Genomic DNA, 17,916 nt, shown 5'->3' with positions numbered 1-17,916 from the left:
TTGTCTTTAAAAGAAGACTTAAAACCTGGCTTTTTCCTAAAACTTAGTTGGATGTCGGTACTGGGGCACATCTTCCTTTCTTTATTCTGAGTTGCTAGCGCCAGGATGCCTTTTAGGTGATAGTGCGCTTTATACATTAAATAAATAAAATCTGCATTACCATCAAGTCGACACTCAAATAAAACAAATCTGCCCTCCTTGTCCAATAATGTAGAGTAAGTCTGAAATGCTACTCCAGTCTTTTGTCCAGATTAGGTTTCCACAAGCATACTTGGAGTAGATTGTGAAGAAAATTTGCCTTTTTCAATGCTTCTAAAGCCTTAATGTATATATCTCTGTGTGGTGGAAATGTGTGCCCTTCTATCTTTGATGTACGAGTATATGAGTGCTACGCAAACAAATGATGGACGGAATGCCGAATATATCACACATTCACCCCCAGTCAAGAGATCTGGGTTAAATCCATCATTCTTTTGCTCACCATGCCACCCCAATTTAGACCGAGCCATATGCAAATCAGTCTTGACACGGTGCCTCAAGGGAACAGTCCAGACCGAACTGCCAAGCCAGGTCCTCTCTGGACCGAAAACAAGCATCCTGGGACCGGTTTCTGGGTATTACCCTTCATCAGCCAGGATAGCTTGAATCCAGTGGCACAGTGAGCAAGGAACCCACGTCTAGGCATACCCATCCCACTTAGGGTGAAAAGTGCTACGCAAACAAATGATGGACAGAATGTTGCATAAATCATACATTCAAGAGATCTGGGTTAAATCCATTGCTCTTTTGCTCACCATGCCACCCCAGTTCAGAACCAGCCATATTCAAATCAGTCTTGACCCTGTGCCTCAAGGGAACAGTCTAGACCGAACTGCCAAGCCAGTTCCTCCCTGGACCGTAAACAAGCATCCTGGGTCCCGTTTCTGGGTATTACCCCTCATCAGCCAGGCTATCTTGAATCCAGTGGCACAGTGAGCAAGGGACCAACTCTGGGCATACCCATCCCACTTAGGGTGAAAAGTGCTACGCAAACAAATGATGGACGGAATGCTGAATAAATCATACATTCACCCCCAGTCAAGAGATCTGGGTTAAATCCATCTTTTTTTTGCTCACCATGCCACCCCAGTTTAGACCCAGCCATACGCAAATCAGCCTTGACCCTGTGCCTCATGGGAACAGTCCAGACCGAACTGCCAAGGCAGGTCCTCCTTAGACCGGAAACAAGCATCCTGGGACTGGTTTCTGGGTATTACCCTTTATCAGCCAGGCTAGCTTGAATCCAGTGGCACAGTGAGCAAGGCACCCACGTCTGACCGTTCCTCAGGCGTTGGCACAACAAGAAAGCTCTCCTCCCCAGTTTGAGGCTTCATCCTGCTTAAGCCACATGAGGATAAAATTGTAATATGCTCTGTTTGCCCCAACAAATTTCGTCATGGTAAGCCAGGTGGGCGGGACTGGTACCTGAGGCTAACTGTCCCATTTGAAAAAGCTACCCAAAATCATGTGGGAAGAGAACCTTAAAATCATGGCTGCTGGAGGTGAGTGTAAACCAGCACCTGAAGTGATGAAAGAATGCAGTTAAGAGGAGGCATTCAGCAGCATGCAACAGTGGCAATGTTCACCATGGAGAAATCCCATACAGCTACCAACATACAGGAAGCTTTTCATACCAAGTTCTAGTAATGACTTAGATCCAGAGGTCTCACGATTGGCCTCTGACAATTGCAATAATATGGTGAAAGCCATGGCTGATGGTGAATATTTCTATTCTGTGTTTAGGGCATTGCATCAATCTAATTGTGCAGAGCTTTCTAAAAAAATAAGAGGTAGTCAGCAACATACAGGACACCTGCAAAAGAATGTACACTCATTTCCGTCATTCATTCAAAGTCCAGAAGCAGTTGAGTATCCTTCAGTGTGCCAATATATTACCTGTAAAAGCCCTCGTACAGGAGGTGCTAGCAGTTGGAACTCAACCTACTGTATGTTGGAATGCCAGTTTGAGAAGTACAAATCTATCAACATTTACATAATTTAAAGGAGAGGGGAAGCAACTGCCAAAGTGATAACAATGGAGGTGGGCAAATGGGGGCTACTAAATTGCCTGATACAAATGCTATTTCCTTTTGAGATTATGACACTGACGTCAGCAAAGAAGGTACTACCAGGAAACAAGCAATCCCATTATTGCATCTGCTACAGGAGCAATTGAAAAAGGTAGAACACACGTTCACCAGTGTCAATGAAGAAGAAACTTCTTTGGTGGATAGTTTTATCCTTTGCTTGAACACTAATCAAAGGCTGCAAAAAGAGATTCTGTCCTCCAAAGACTACATCTGTGCAACAATACTGGGTCCACAATACAAAAAAGCACTGGTCTCTTTCATTCCTTTTACTAATACGGATCTCTTAGTTAACATGATTTGGATCATCAGTAAAGCTAGTGATCTCAAAGAAGAACAACAGCTTGTTAGAGGCAGAGGCAGAAGTTTAGAAGTACAGTTCAACCTTCACACAGCTCTGTGCTGTTGGCTCACATTCTCTGTAGCAGCAGGTAGCACCATCACTAGCTACTCCAAAGGGTAAAACACCTTTACTACGCAACTTTCTTTCCGCATACCATCACAACGAAAGTACCATTACTCCGCAATACTTTTATAACACATACCATTACATCTTATATGCTTTTATCATGCATGCTTTTACAACGAAATTCGTTGTAAAAGCATGAATTGCAAAAGTATATGTTTTTAATATTTAAGTTTATGGTAAGTATATGGTTTTAGTTTGGGGGTGTTGGGGGATATGTTTTAGGGGTTCAAGGGTATTTTAGGGGGGGGTTGGGTTATGGGGTGCACAGTGTATTTTTGAGTATGGTATTTTTAGATTATAGGATTGGGTTTGGGGTGCTTGGGTATTTTTAGGGTTAAGGGGGTAGGTTTAGGTTTTGGGGTGTAGGGGGTTTTAAAAGGGTTCAGGGTGAGTTTTGGGTTATGGGGTTCAGGGGTATTTTTAGGGTTTAGGCCTAGGCTTGGGTTTTGGGGTACAGGGCTATTTTTAGGGTTCGGGCTAGGTTTGGGTTTTGGGGTACAGGGGTATTTTTAGGGTTCAGGGCTAGGTTTGGATTTTGGGGTACACGGGTATTTTTAGGGTTCAGGGCTAGGGCTAAACCTCTCTGAAGAGCTGTAATGACAGAGAAACAAGTGTCAGGGGTTGCTTTTATTCATTTCAGGTTGGCTTGGATGGTATTTTACCAATCCAAAGCTGTAATAGTGTGCCTGGAGTGGTAAATGGCTTTTGTCATTTTACAGCTCGGCGTGGATAGCACTGTGCTAATCCTCTGCTTAAAGACTTTGCTGTACGAATGGCAAAAGACTTTGTCCATTTCTATCTTGGTGTGGATAGCACTGTGCTAATCCTATGCTATAAAACTTTGATAGAAAGCAGACATTTGAGGTGAGTAAATTTAGAGTGTCGCTGGTGTTGAGGGTTCTGTATACAGGAGCTGCCTTCCACCTAAACTTGAGAACTACCCAGAGTTCTCTCCTTCTGTTTTGTATATATATATATATATATATATATATATATATATATATATATATATATATTCACGCTCCGGTTTCCAAGAAAGAAACACGCTGCACTCTCAGGGACCCTTTTGGCAAAAGATTCTTTATTGCAAGGACGCGTTTCGGCGTGGATGCCTCATCAGCTTGCTAGAAGACAACGCCCTCCTTTCTGTTAATGAATTTAAACAGGTAAGTTGATAACCATTGGTTGTGGCCGCTCGTCATGGAAAGGGGACTGTTTTAATCCAATGAGCAAAGTCTTATCCCACCTTGATGCATTGTGGGACATGTGGTCTGCGGGTTGTCTGAGAGTCACTCATTCAAATGATATGCATCCTGTGACATTCAGGTACTGCTCAGAGAACCTTCCATTCAATGTTCGGGCACTATTACCCTGTCCCTTGTGAAGCAGACCAACAGAAGACTTACATCTGCCACAACCGAGAGAGAGCTGTTGTGTTAATCTTCTCCCGGGGCCCCCTCGTCGTCTACCTTCAGATCCACTCGGCACTTCTGCGGGAGTCGGTTGTATGGCCGTTAGTCCCACAGCAATGATGGCTGTCTATTTTATCAGCGGTTGCGCGTCGTTTTCCTGCTGGTGGTGCCACTGCTATTAACATCACGCTCCTGGTTCCACCTCTGCAGCGAGCACTCTTGTTGACGGGTGCAGCCAGTGTGGAGGTGGGTCCACACAAATTATTCACGCTCCGGTTTCCAAGAAAGAAACACGCTGCACTCTCAGGGACCCTTTTGGTGTTTCTTTCTTGGAAACCGGAGCGTGAATAATTTGTGTGGACCCACCTCCACACTGGCTGCACCCGTCAACAAGAGTGCTCGCTGCAGAGGTGGAACCAGGAGCGTGATATATATATGGACAAATAGGGCTGCAGTTCCATCCGGTCTCAATGAGTGCCACCCCATGAGGAAGAAGCGAGAGGCTTCGAAACGCGTCGGGACCCTTTGAAAATAACAGGCGCAGGGCGCAGTTCGCAATAAAGAAGGTTGTAACCTGTTTGCACACGGAGTGGCGTCTTCATGTCAGAGGCATCCTAGGGTGAAGATTTGTACGCGGTGGCCTCAACCGCGGAAGATGCACCGCCCGCTGGAAAGGTCAGTGCGGGTCTGCGGGGACTGCCATTTGACAGCCGACAAGCAGCGTGGGTGAACTGCAAAATTTGAACTGGGCAATGTGTCTGTAGCCCACTGGAGGGCAGTTAAATTGGACTAAAAGCACGAAAACAAATTGGGAACACGGACTCCACCGAAGGAGTACAAGCAAACTACAGCTCCCAGCATGCACTCATCAGGGGGCGCATGCGTAATGGACAAATAGGGCTGCAGTTCCATCCGGTCTCAATGAGTGCCACCCCATGAGGAAGAAGCGAGAGGCTTCGAAACGCGTCGGGACCCTTTGAAAATAACAGGCGCAGGGCGCAGTTCGCAATAAAGAAGGTTGTAACCTGTTTGCAAACGGAGTGGCGTCTTCATGTCAGAGGCATCCTAGGGTGAAGATATATATATATATATATATATATATATATATATACTAGCAGCCCGTCCCGCCGTTGTCCGGGAGCAAAAGGCTGCTTCTAGGCCCCCGCCCGCCCCGACGTTAAGGCTGCTCTGGGCCCCCGCCCGCCCCGACGTTAAGGCTGCTTCAGGGCCCGCCCGCCCCGACTCACCCGCCTGACGGTAAGGCTGCTTCAGGGCCCCTGAGCAGTGTGAGTCTTTCTTACCTGCTCCTGAGTTCCCCGCTCTGCCGCTCCTCGCCGGTCGTCACCCCATCCGCCTCAACGTTAATGCTGCTTCAGGGCCCCACCCGCCCCGACGTTAAGCCTGCTTCAGGGCCCCTGAGCAGTGGGAGTCTTTCTTACCTGCTCCTGAGTTCCCCACTCTGCCGCTCCTCACCGGTCGTCACCGCTCCTCCCCGCTTGTCCGCCAGTCCTCTCAGCTCCTCCCCGTGCTCACATCCCCCGCTCTTCCTCTTGCTCCTTTACGCCGCTCCTCCCCGCGCTCCTGATGTCAGCACGCACGTCGCAGCCGGCGCTACTTCCTAGGGACTACTTTTTTTTTTTTTTATATAGCCTATGTCCATCTGCTTGCCCTGATATTTTCAAAGATGTTTTGAGTGTTGGGATTGGTGGTGTAGTTTTCGAGTTTACCTGGCTCAAAGGACACACTTCTCTCTTTATAATAGTAGTATAGATATAGATATATATATATATATATATATATATATATATATATATATATATATATACAGTGGCATCGTACGAAGACCCTGACCCCCAACTCCTCACGGACTGGGCAGAACTCACGGCCCAATATTGTGAGGGAACTCTTAAGATCCTTGTCCAGTATGCCTGGAATGACAGGGATAAGGCACTAGCAGAAATTCAAATCCTGGAGGATGAACTGAATAAGGAAGAAGACAAAACCCTTATAGAGGATTTGAAAGCGCAGATGAAAGTGCAGCTGGGCAAATATGAAGAAAAGATTAAGACAAGAAAACCAGAAAAATACAATTGTGATGAGAATGATTATCTCCAAGGCCGAGTCTTAACATTTGCCAAAAAATGTGATGCCCCTAGGAAGGAGGTGTATCAAAGGGCACAACAAAAAGCTGCACCAAGAGTTGAAACCTCTGAATCTGAGGCCACCGAAAACAAATTGAGTGACGAGCAATTCCTTCGCGGAGGGGAGGAGAGAGGAACAGCAGTCCCTTTTCACGATGAGTTCAAGGTAATCAGGCAATCGTGGCTACGGGGAGGCAAAAACAAACCCCCAGAAGATCACGCCGAAAAACCCGTAGAGGAGGTGGGGGATAGAAGAGGAAGAGGAAAAGCGCAGAATTGGAGCAGCAGGAGCAAGAAGAAAGTCAACAGGCGCTAGGTGACACAATGGATCTAACGGTGGTGAATCTAACTAGCAGGCAGCTGTCGGATGAGGAATTTAAACTCTTGGGACTTGGATTAACCTTTTGCCCCAGTAGTCGATTAGAGTATACACAGACTCGTATAGACCTGTTCAACTTTGTTCGAAAACTTAAACTACACAAGTACTTCAAATTAAGACCACATAATAAAAATCACAAAAGACCATCTCACAGACTGACAGCCACTGACATCCTAGTAGGAAGAGAAATGGCAGATATCGAACTCCTAGAGGATTTAAGAGATGAGGGTGGAGAACTCATTGTAAGATTGAGAACATTGGCAAAAAGGGCACAGGATCAACAAATCGAACAGGATAGAGAGGAGAGCCCTTTCAAGCTGACCTCTGTTTTCAACCTACAGATGCCATGGGACTCCGTTGATGCTTTCTCTGAGGCAATTATTAGAGATCTCTTGAAGTTTCGTGTGAAGCAAAGTAAAACTGGGCAAGCCAGTAACATCATGCTGAAAGAAAAGGAAGCACTACACAACCTCATGAGTGATGAAACGATCATAATTAAGCCATCGGACAAGGGCGGCAACGTGGTCCTTCTCACAAGGGACTACTACCGACAAGAAGCAATCCGACAGCTGTATGACACTGATTATTACCAACCTACCACAGCTGAAACATACAAGCATAGTGTAAAACTATATGATGTTCTTGTGAGGAAATGGTATGATATGGGCATGCTGGGGACCGATGAGCATTTGTTCCTGCGTAGCAATAATCCAACCATCCCCACATTTTATCATCTGCCCAAGCTACACACGAACAATAAAGAACCACCGGGCAGGCCTATTGTGTCTTCCGTCAATGGTCTCACTGAACATATGTCAATGTTCGTAGATAACTAACTTTTTGCCTTTGTGACCCAATTAAAATCGTACATTCAAGATACGAAAGATTTTTTGAATAAGATCACTGCAATTTCCTGGGACCCAAGCTATGTACTGATGGTATTAGACATTACTAGCTTGTATACTAGTATCAAACATGAACACGGGCTGATTGCTATTAGGCATTATCTTGAGCAATGTCAGCTTTGTTTTGCACAACATAACGAAATGATACTAGAGTTTGTCGAGTTTTGCCTGGGAAATAATATTTTCCTATTTGAGGAGCACTTCTACAGGCAAACATCTGGGACTGCGATGGGCACCTGCTTTGCCCCCAGCAATGCGAACTTGTTCGTTGGCTGGTGGGAGGAGCGGGTGCCCATGCAGTGCCAGGCAATCAACGAAGGAAGAGTGATTCATTGGCATCGGTACATCGATTACCTTTTCATCATATGGCAGGGGACGGTGCATATGGCTCGTCGGTATATCGATGTCTTGAATGACAATGAGTATCATCTGCACTTCTCAGGCACCATTAGTCCAGTGGCAGTGGACTATTTGGACCTGAGGGTATATGTAGATGAAGGGAAGGTGCATTCGGCACTTTTCCGTAAACCAACTGCTGGGAATTCCATCCTATTTGCCGGCAGTAATCACCCTCCGAAGCTAGTACAGAGCATACCTTATGGGGAGCTCCTGAGGCTCCGCATAAACAGCTCTCGAGACCAGAACTTTGAAGCAGCTGCTTCTGAATGTATTGGCAGGTTTAGGAGAAGAGGATATAGACAAAACTCTCTGGAGACAAGTCTTTCTAAAGTAAGACAGATCCCTAGAACTGAGCTCCTAAAGGAGAAGCCCAATAAATCGAAAGAGCTAGGAGGCAAGTTTCGTATGATCACGCCCTACTCAGCAGAAGCCAATCATTTGAAAAAAATGTTACGGAAGAACTGGCACATCTTAGAAACTGATGGCATCATTGGGGATGATATACCAGAATTCCCCTTGGTTACATTTAGAAAGGCTCGATCTCTTCGAGCATGCTAGTCAGAAGTCACCTAGATAAAGTTACATCCAAACCAGGTACTCTGAAAGAAATGAAGGGCTTCTTTCCCTGCAGCAGATGCATAGCCTGCGCAGGTAGTAGACGGGTTCTGTCTTATTGTCTGTTAAACACAGGTAAGATACATACCATCAAGAAATTCTTTACATGTAGCACTCATTATGCTGTTTATTGTCTGGTCTGCCCATGTGGGCTACGATATGTGGGTAGCACCATACATCAGCTCAAAATTAGGATTTTAGAACATCTCAGAGCTATAGACAAGGCTGACCCCGCATATCCTGTCACAAGACATTTTGCTGAATGTCATCAAAATGACAGGAGCAAATTGCAGTATTTCGGACTGGACTTCGTCCCCAATAACATCAGAGGAGGCGATAGGTTACGAAAATTGAGTCGGCTAGAATCGAGATATATTATCGACCTCATGTCTAAATCCCCGAGGGGGCTGAATTGTGGTGAAGAACTCACAGTACATTTAGGCGAATAGAGGTTGATAACTAGGTGATCATATTCAATTTCAGTAAGTTGAGTGCAGTGAGCAACACATACAGCCTTTACGCCCAGCTTTACACAGGACTATGTGGGTGGCGGGTGGTACACATTGGCACCAAAAAGTTTTAGGCTGTGTATTAAATGTACTGCAGATGTAACTTTTGATGCCTGGTACAAATAGTGTTGATAGGATCCTTTTCCATGAAAATTTTCCAGAATTCGAGTCTTCTCCATGTAAAGTGCTATGATATGATGAATTGGGAACCTTAGATGTATATAATGTATCATAGTATATGTTAGGTAAATCATCTTTGATCATTTTTTGGGTAATGTGTAGGATGCACGACTTTGAATAAGGTAATGTGCAAATTTAATGAATATGTTTATGAATTACGGAGGTGTTACAATATTCTGTTATACTTTGTTTTCACACAGTCATGCGCTCAAAAAGGGACCATTGCCGATACACGGCGTGATGAATTATCATTCCTCCTTCCCTTCTATATTCATTTTGGGGTATAATTTGAAAACAATGTAGTTATGGGTGTACTACTGATGTACACAATACACTGTGTTGGATTTTTATTACTGCATACATATTTGAACTACCTTAGCTGTGATGTTGGAGGGGTGTTCTCTACTCGCAATTCTAGTAGAGATCAGCGCTGATACACGGCTCGATTGTGTAACTGAGCATATTGTGCAAATTGTATTTTGTGGATAATGTTCAACCACATTGGCGGGCCATATAGTGTAATAACAACTTAAAGATGGCGCCCATAAATGCAAAAGTTACGATGTCCCTTTTCTGTGTTGATCATACTGCAGGCTGTGACGAAAACTTTATCAATGCTCCAACTTCCGGGTGTTACAAACACCGACGAAGGCTTGACGCCGAAATGCGTCTGTTTACAACGCATTAAAGAAGTTCTGCTAAGAAGTTTTTTCTCCGTGTGAGTGCGGCTTATTTTGCGTACAATGCAGCAAGATTGAGTGCGATATATATATATATATATATATATATATATATATATATATATCAAACACACCGTCACTTTTCTCGCGCTCTGGACCAACTCCAGCCAGGAAGAAAGCCAACCGACACGGACCAGTTGTAGTGCTCCAAATTTTTATTTCAGGTGCAGTAGAAGTCTCATGACGTTTCGGCTCGCAAGAGCCTTGTTCCTCTCTGGTTTCTCCTTTTTTAAGAAAATGTTAGTTTCTATTTTTGAATGTGTGTGTCAAAGGTTATTTTATGCTGTTAGGAGGTCTGCCACTTTGTCACAAGGATGTTGTCATCAGCGATGTCATTTGAGATGTCATCAGTGATGTCATGAGTGATGTCACTGACCATGTCATGAGTGATGTAATATGTGACGTCATCAGCAGTGCATTGCACGCGCAAGTTATAGTGAGTCCAACTAACTATAACGTGGGAATTTCAATGGTTTTATGTGAGTAAAATTTCCACCTAACTATAACTGCTGTGAAACCTATGTTTTTTTTCAGTGAATTTAATAGGTTTTTTAAATGCTAATTCCTAACTATAACTGGTGTGAAACCTATGGTTTTTTCAGTGAATATATATATATATATATATATATATATATATATACATATATATATACATATATATATATATATATGGAAGAAAGAGTTGCCCCAAGGTGGGAATGCACTTACGGGTAGGAATTAATGCCACCGCAAGGGCGCGAGCCGCGAACAAAGTCCTTTTCCTGCCAGACGCGGTTCGGGCCAACGCCCTCTTCAGTGGCAGACCATGTGACATGACGGCAAACGGCAAACACCAGTAAATACCCACAGTACTTATACGCAGGTGTAGCACCTGAAGCAATGCTTTCTGGGACTGGTAGTTTATAAGTAGAACCCAAGTGGGTCGCCGCCGCCATTCACATGTAAAAAAGTATTAAAAGGATTGCCAATGTCCCCGCAAGCACCCCGCAAGTAAAAGGCACCTCCCGTACCACAATACGCTGCCCAAATGAGGCAGCTGTGGACCCGCATTTTGTCCGCGGTAGTGCAAACCCGCGACCGGGCTGGCCGCTAACAAATGGAAGAAAGTGGAGAAGTGTGGCTCACTGGTTAGAGCAGGCAGACCCTGAAGCAGAGGTCAGACCCGGGACCAGGGTTCAATTCCCGACGCGGCAGGGTCTTGAGCTCAAATGTCCACAGACTCGATAATTCTCGCTTCGGTGCCTGACCTAATCATGGGTTCACACTCTGCAACTCTGGGCATTAAGCTTGCTTAATCTCCACAACGGCCCCCCGCGGCGGGATGCCTGGCTTTCACCTTGGGGATGCCCATTAGGGGCTATCTCACAGGGAAAAGCCAGGACGGGTTCCCAAGGCAAGCGCCGAGATGCCTCCGGGTAGTCGAGCGCTATATAAGAACATACAAAAAAAAAAAAAAAAGAGTTGCCCCAAGGTGGGAATGCACTTACGGGTAGGAATTAATGCCACCGCAAGGGCGCGAGCCGCGAACAAAGTCCTTTTCCTGCCAGACGCGTTTCGGGCCAATGCCCTCTTCAGTGGCCGACCATGTGACGTGACGGCAAACGGCAAACACCAGTAAATACCCACAGTACTTATACGCAGGTGTAGCACCTGAAGCAATGCTTTCTGGGACTGGTAGTTTATAAGTAGAACCCAAGTGGGTCGCCGCCGCCATTCACATGTAAAAAAGTATTAAAAGGATTGCCAATGTCCCCGCAAGCACCCCGCAAGTAAAAGGCACCTCCCGTACCACAATACGCTGCCCAAATGAGGCAGCTGTGGACCCGCATTTTGTCCGCGGTAGTGCAAACCCGCGACCGGGCTGGCCGCTAACAAATGGAAGAAAGAGTTGCCCCAAGGTGGGAATGCACTTACGGGTAGGAATTAATGCCACCGCAAGGGCGCGAGCCGCGAACAAAGTCCTTTTCCTGCCAGACGCGTTTCGGGCCAACGCCCTCTTCAGTGGCAGACCATGTGACATGACGGCAAACGGCAAACACCAGTAAATACCCACAGTACGTATACGCAGGTGTAGCACCTGAAGCAATGCTTTCTGGGACTGGTAGTTTATAAGTAGAACCCAAGTGGGTCGCCGCCGCCATTCACATGTAAAAAAGTATTAAAAGGATTGCCAATGTCCCCGCAAGCCCCCCGCAAGTAAAAGGCACCTTGTACTTGCGGGGTGCTTGCGGGGTGCACACAATCAAGTCCTGTATGGACTCCACAAGTGGGCCCGTCCTCGATTCCAAGTACGACTGCTGCTTCACAACAGTGAACAGCAGCTTGGTTTATGTATAGGTGAGGACGGGGATGCCCGTCCTCACCTATACATAAACCAAGCTGCTGTTCACGTGCTACTCAAAGGAGGACACCTTCGAGCATTGATTTATACGCGGCCGTCCAGCCGCGGAGTATGCACCACCCCGGTACCCTGGGGGTCACGAAAGTGAAGCAGCAGTCGTACTTGGAATCGAGGACGGGCCCACTGGTGGAGTCCATACAGGACTTGATTGTGTGCTTCCCGGAGCACACTTCCCAGAATGCACAGTCTTATTTGAGCCTCCCATCGGTGGGTGTGTTATATATAAAATGGGGAAGTGGGTTGGCGGTTGCGCACACCGCTTCCGTTAAAGCCCCTGAAGAGAAGCATATGGAGCTTCGAAACGCGTTGGGCAGATCCCGTACGGAGCGGCGTCTACGAGTGGATCCCCGTCCTCACCTATACATAAACCAAGCTGCTGTTCGCGTGCTACTCAAAGGTGGACACCTTCGAGCATTGATTTATACGCGGCCGTCCAGCCGCGGAGTATGCACCACCCCGGTACCCTGGGGGTCACGAAAGTGAAGCAGCAGTCGTACTTGGAATCGAGGACGGGCCCACTGGTGGATTCCATACAGGACTTGATTGTGTGCTTCCCGGACCACACTTCCCAGAATGCACAGTCTCATTTGAGCCTCCCATCGGTGGGTGTGTTATATATAAAATGGGGAAGTGGGTCGGCGGTTGCGCACACCGCTTCCATTAAAGCCCCTGGCACGGTGACAGTCTGCTGTAATAGAAAGCCTCAGTTTCCTAACAAGAAGTTAAAGAACAAGATGATTGTCTCTCATGACTATCCTTCCTTTCATTCCCTTACTTCCATGGAGAAGGCAGAGACATAGGGGCATAACACACTTGGATCAAATACCCTACTTGCACTAATGAGTATTACCAAATAAAAGATTCATGATGCTGTTGTGGCTGGGAGGGTTTGTAAAACTACACTTGATAATGTATTGTTTGGGGGATCGTTCTGCATTGTTGCTTGTCTTCACATAATGTGATATACTTTCATATAGGCAGCATGTTTTAATTGTTACAGCTAGTGGTGTGCCTTCCTGAATTCTAAAAGCCCTGCTCTTATTCTTCCTACTCCTTCCTTAGCCCCACTCTGAGTACAACTCCAGACTGTGTTCAACGATACACCCTCCACCCAAAATAATACTGTACAAATACTTTTTCATTGTCTATGCGGCAAGTAAGTAACAGTGTAGGGTAAGGTTAGGTTAGGTATGATGAACAGTAGGCCTTAGCATAGGTTTATTTATGTTTGGCTATGGACTGGGTGGGTGTCAGATAATAGCAGGCTTATTTGCATGGTTAATGGGAGGTAGAAATGGAACAGTAATGAAGCTACAAAAGTAGTCACTTAAGCAGAAACTGAGGGAGAAATATGGCATATGACCAGATACGAGTACAATTTATGAGCTGGGTGGGTCAGGAAGAATGGGATAAGTTATAGGCGAGCGGGCACAGGGCACCTTTTCTTTTAACAAATGACTGATACGGAGGATGAGACAGAAACATAGGAGGCTGGATAATTTATAAAAGTATTGCTACGTGGGCTTGGAAGAAAGGGAGGCAGGCCTTCACTAATGCAGAAGCTGTCATTGAGAAAAAAAAGTGACTTACCACTTGTCCCAGCAGCCACTCCTCCACCCCCACTGGGTGGTGGTCGCTGCCACTTTCCTTCACAGGAGCCTGGAGTACTTTTGGTCCTAGACAAAAAAATAACACACATATTTAGATACCTGCTGTTTGCGACCATCACATTATTTTGCACAAGTTACAAAACCAATATATCCCTAACATTGGTTTATTTATCTTAACTACTAACCAAAAGTATCACTTTGAACGGTTTAAAAGACCAAGTATATATTCAACCATGCAACGCTGATGCAGCGGTTCTCCGGAAATAATTTCTATTACCTTAACACCTTTCCCTGAAGAACAAAATCATACATATACTCGACAGTGGGGCCCATGACACTCCGAGTAATTCACAGAACACTACTTCATGGATCGGTGAAATTCAAAGGAGAGCTGCTGTATCATAGTGGAGTGTCTAAACTAAAACTAGATATTTATACTATTTACACCTGCAGTTTAATTAAAGTTTATTATGGTTTTCATTTAATAAAACATTCATTTAGACACGCCACCACTGAGATCAATGGATCTGCTAGTACAAATTAGGCGTAGGAAAACTCAAGACCAGCTTAATTCTCCATTTATCTAATTTTTATTAAGAGCAAATTCAGCATGTCTAAAGTTTATTCATATTATTTATTTCTTAATTTTAAAAACAACATTTTTAAAGAATAAGGATTTTTAAATTCAAACAGTTAGATTTGTTTATTCAAGAAAACTCAGAAAATAGACATTTTCATTTTATTTTATAAGTCAAGTATTAGCAAAAGACAGATAGTTCCCAAATAATCATTTATTCTCCTAACTTCCCTAACTAAAACCCTCAACTAAAGTACATCTCCCTGTCAAAGCAAATAGAAAAATTATTCAGAGTCTTACATCTCAGGAAAATCAGCATTCCGACAGCCTCTCTTGTGGAAATCGAAAAGAAGTTTTTTCTTCACTAAAACCAGCCCTTTTTATACCTTTTTTATTAGCTCTAGCTATCTAAAAAGTAACTTCTAGCATAAATTCGAGTTCTGATTGGACAAATTCGAGAGGGATGAGCATCATCTCATCATTACAGCATCTATTCTGCTTCCGTCAGCTGGATTTCAAATGGGGTATTGTTTTTGGGCCATGTCCGGCCTAGTCCTGTTCTCAGTTAGTAACTTTGCCCAACTTTCTTACGTTCATAACCATTGTGCTCATCATTTTGGCAGCCATCTATACTTCCAGGCCAGTCTGTCCTTGAAGTGTAGTTACTCCAGGCACAAGCAGCTCGCATTCAGACTCGGTCTTTGCTTGCGCATGCGTACTTCTTCATGGCCACAATAATCGAGTGACTCCATTTTCTTTTAGGCCTCACGAGTCAAAATAGGAACTTTCATAGAAACAAACACAAATGAACGTTATTTTTAGGAATTTTAGCCCTTCTGTTTACCGTCCCCTTTTTTACAGTTTTCCCTATCAGTAGTTACCTAGCGAAATAGCCACATTTAAGCATAATATCCTCACTTATCCTCGCATTTTGCCACAAAATACGTAAACAAAAAGCAGATTTATGCTGCATTCCGTTATCTTAAAGCTGCTTAATAGTTTAGGACATGACAGAATCACAAGATTAGTTAACTATGATTGCAACATAAGCATAATTAATTTCCCACGTATGTCTGTGTAGGTGCAACTTTTATTCTAGGTTGATTAGTTTCATGAGTCATTCAATTAGTTCAGATTACGATTATGGAAGTATGATTTCACAGGGGTACACAAAATTTTGTTTTTACACCTTGCTCCATCACGCTATATAATATTTTCATAATGTTAGGACAAGGCTTCTAATGATTGAAAACAAAATAATAAAGGGGTGGAAGGGAAGGGAAAGAACATATTGTTGAATGTATCCTGCCATTCTGTGCTGTCATCACTCATGACGTCATGGAACTTTGTGTGACATGACATCCTCTTGCGGTCCATGATCACCATCTCTAGTCTCTACATGTACTACCCACTGTTTGTTCAATAAAGACTTCTGTTAAGGTACTTAGTTTGTGAATAGGATACTTAGGCCTGTAGTCCTCTATATGTTACCAGTAATCTTCTGTTAACATAAGACTAACCTTGGGTCAGAGGCCTCCGCTCCGCCCGCGGAGTGTGCAGAGATTTGCCTTCACCGTGTTCCACGGAGAACGTGGAGAAGGCAAATCACTGCACACTCTGCAGCGGAGCGGAGTTGGCGAGACCCGCCTCTACCCCCACTATTACAAGTAAGTAAACATTAATAAAAAATACATTGAAAACCAATTACCTCTGTACTGCGGCATCCCCGGGCTGCAGTCCTCATATTCCTCGCCATATGCGCAAGGAATGTGCAGGTGCGCATGCACAGTTTTTACCAGGATTACTGATACAGCAAGGAAGATGAGGACTGCAGCCCGGGGACGCCACAGTACAGAGGTAAGTGGTTTTAAATGTATTTTTAATTAATATGTACTTACTTTTAATAGTGGGGGCTGGAGGCGGGTGGCGTAGTGGAGCTCCACGGAGTTCCACTGAGTTTGTTTGAGACTCCGTGGACCTCTGTGTAGCCCCAATACGCCCACTACACCTATGGTTGCATAAGACATTCAAAAGAAGGGTGAGAGAAATGTTACTAAAAAGGGGTGTAAAAGAAAGCAACAGACAGGAGGACAGCATAGGGAACTGGGGGAGTAAGAAAACACAAGGAGGCAAGTTTCCGTGCTTAAAGTGGACACTAAAATAAATACGTGGACGTTAGAGAAAATACAGAAGACACCAAAGCATACTAGTTTGAAGGCAGAACATTTAAACATGACTTACCAGCATGAATAGCAAGGGTGCAGGCTGCTTTGGTCCTATAGGGCAAGTAGGGCTCAACTGTGGTTGACTGTCGTGAAACTGGGAAAAAAGGAGTAGGTACTGTTTTTAAAAAAGGGTATTTCAGAGGCAAACAAATCTAGTGCCTGACTAAGCAGTCCTTTGATTCACTTCTGTTCAACCGTAGACATAAAATAGTAAATTGCAACTCCACCTTGCTTTAAACAGTTTTTACATTTTGACACGCTGAAAGCTATGGGCAGAGTCAGTCTCCCTTCAGGTGCTGCACCCTACAGAGATGGAGCATAGGTATGTACAAGAGGAATGAGGTAAAGGTTTCAGTCACCATAACAGTGGGTGGGGGAAAAAGCTATAGACAGGTGGAAGTCAACTGCTGAAAAAGTTGAAAATACAAAAAAATATGTGGGCATAGCAAACATTAAAAGACCAAGGGAAATTGGGAAACTGAAAATCTACAGACTAGGTAGGAAATAAATTAAAAACAATACTTACCAATAGCAGCTGGTACGCCTTCTGTGGACGGGGCATCACAAGCTCCATTGCCTGCTTCCTAGGGCTGCAGGCTAGCAGCCTTCACTCTCTTGCCCCATTTGGCTGTCTTTGGTTCTTCTGAAAAGAGGAAAGCTAAAGAGTACAATGATAAGAAGCAGTCTCTACAAAGGGGCATTTAAGCATTGTACTGTCTCACTAATCAATGCTATTCCTCCCTTCAAACCTGTCCCTAAATCAGTTCTCTTTCCCGTACATTGTTTGCTTTTAACAATTATATTGCTACTCCACTCACGTAACACATTTGTTCTGTTGCTGGCCAGGTATTCCTTCACATACAGCACCTTATGGGTATGGAAACTATTAGCAACATAAAGTCAAAGAGGATGCATTTCCAATGGGAAACAGCCTTTACAACAAGGTTTTTACCTTGTTGTACCTTTACCACGCATTTTTTAGCATGCATATTTTTACAGCGAATATGCATTTACAACGCATGCCAATACCACGCATTTAAGGTAAGTTGGAGGGTGGGGGGGTCTCCCCCCACAAATACATTGTTTATGAATCTAAAAACAATGCATGGTATTGGCATGCATTGTAAATGCATATTCGCAGTAAAAACACGAGTATAAAATAAATGTGTGGCAAAGGCACACACTGCATTTACATGTGTTGTACAGCCGTACAACCATTGCCAACACA

The sequence above is a fragment of the Lissotriton vulgaris genome, chromosome 9 (assembly GCF_964263255.1).
Source record: "Lissotriton vulgaris chromosome 9, aLisVul1.2, whole genome shotgun sequence".
NCBI classification, from domain to species: Eukaryota; Metazoa; Chordata; class Amphibia; order Caudata; family Salamandridae; genus Lissotriton; species Lissotriton vulgaris.
This window is presented reverse-complemented; position numbering follows the sequence as displayed.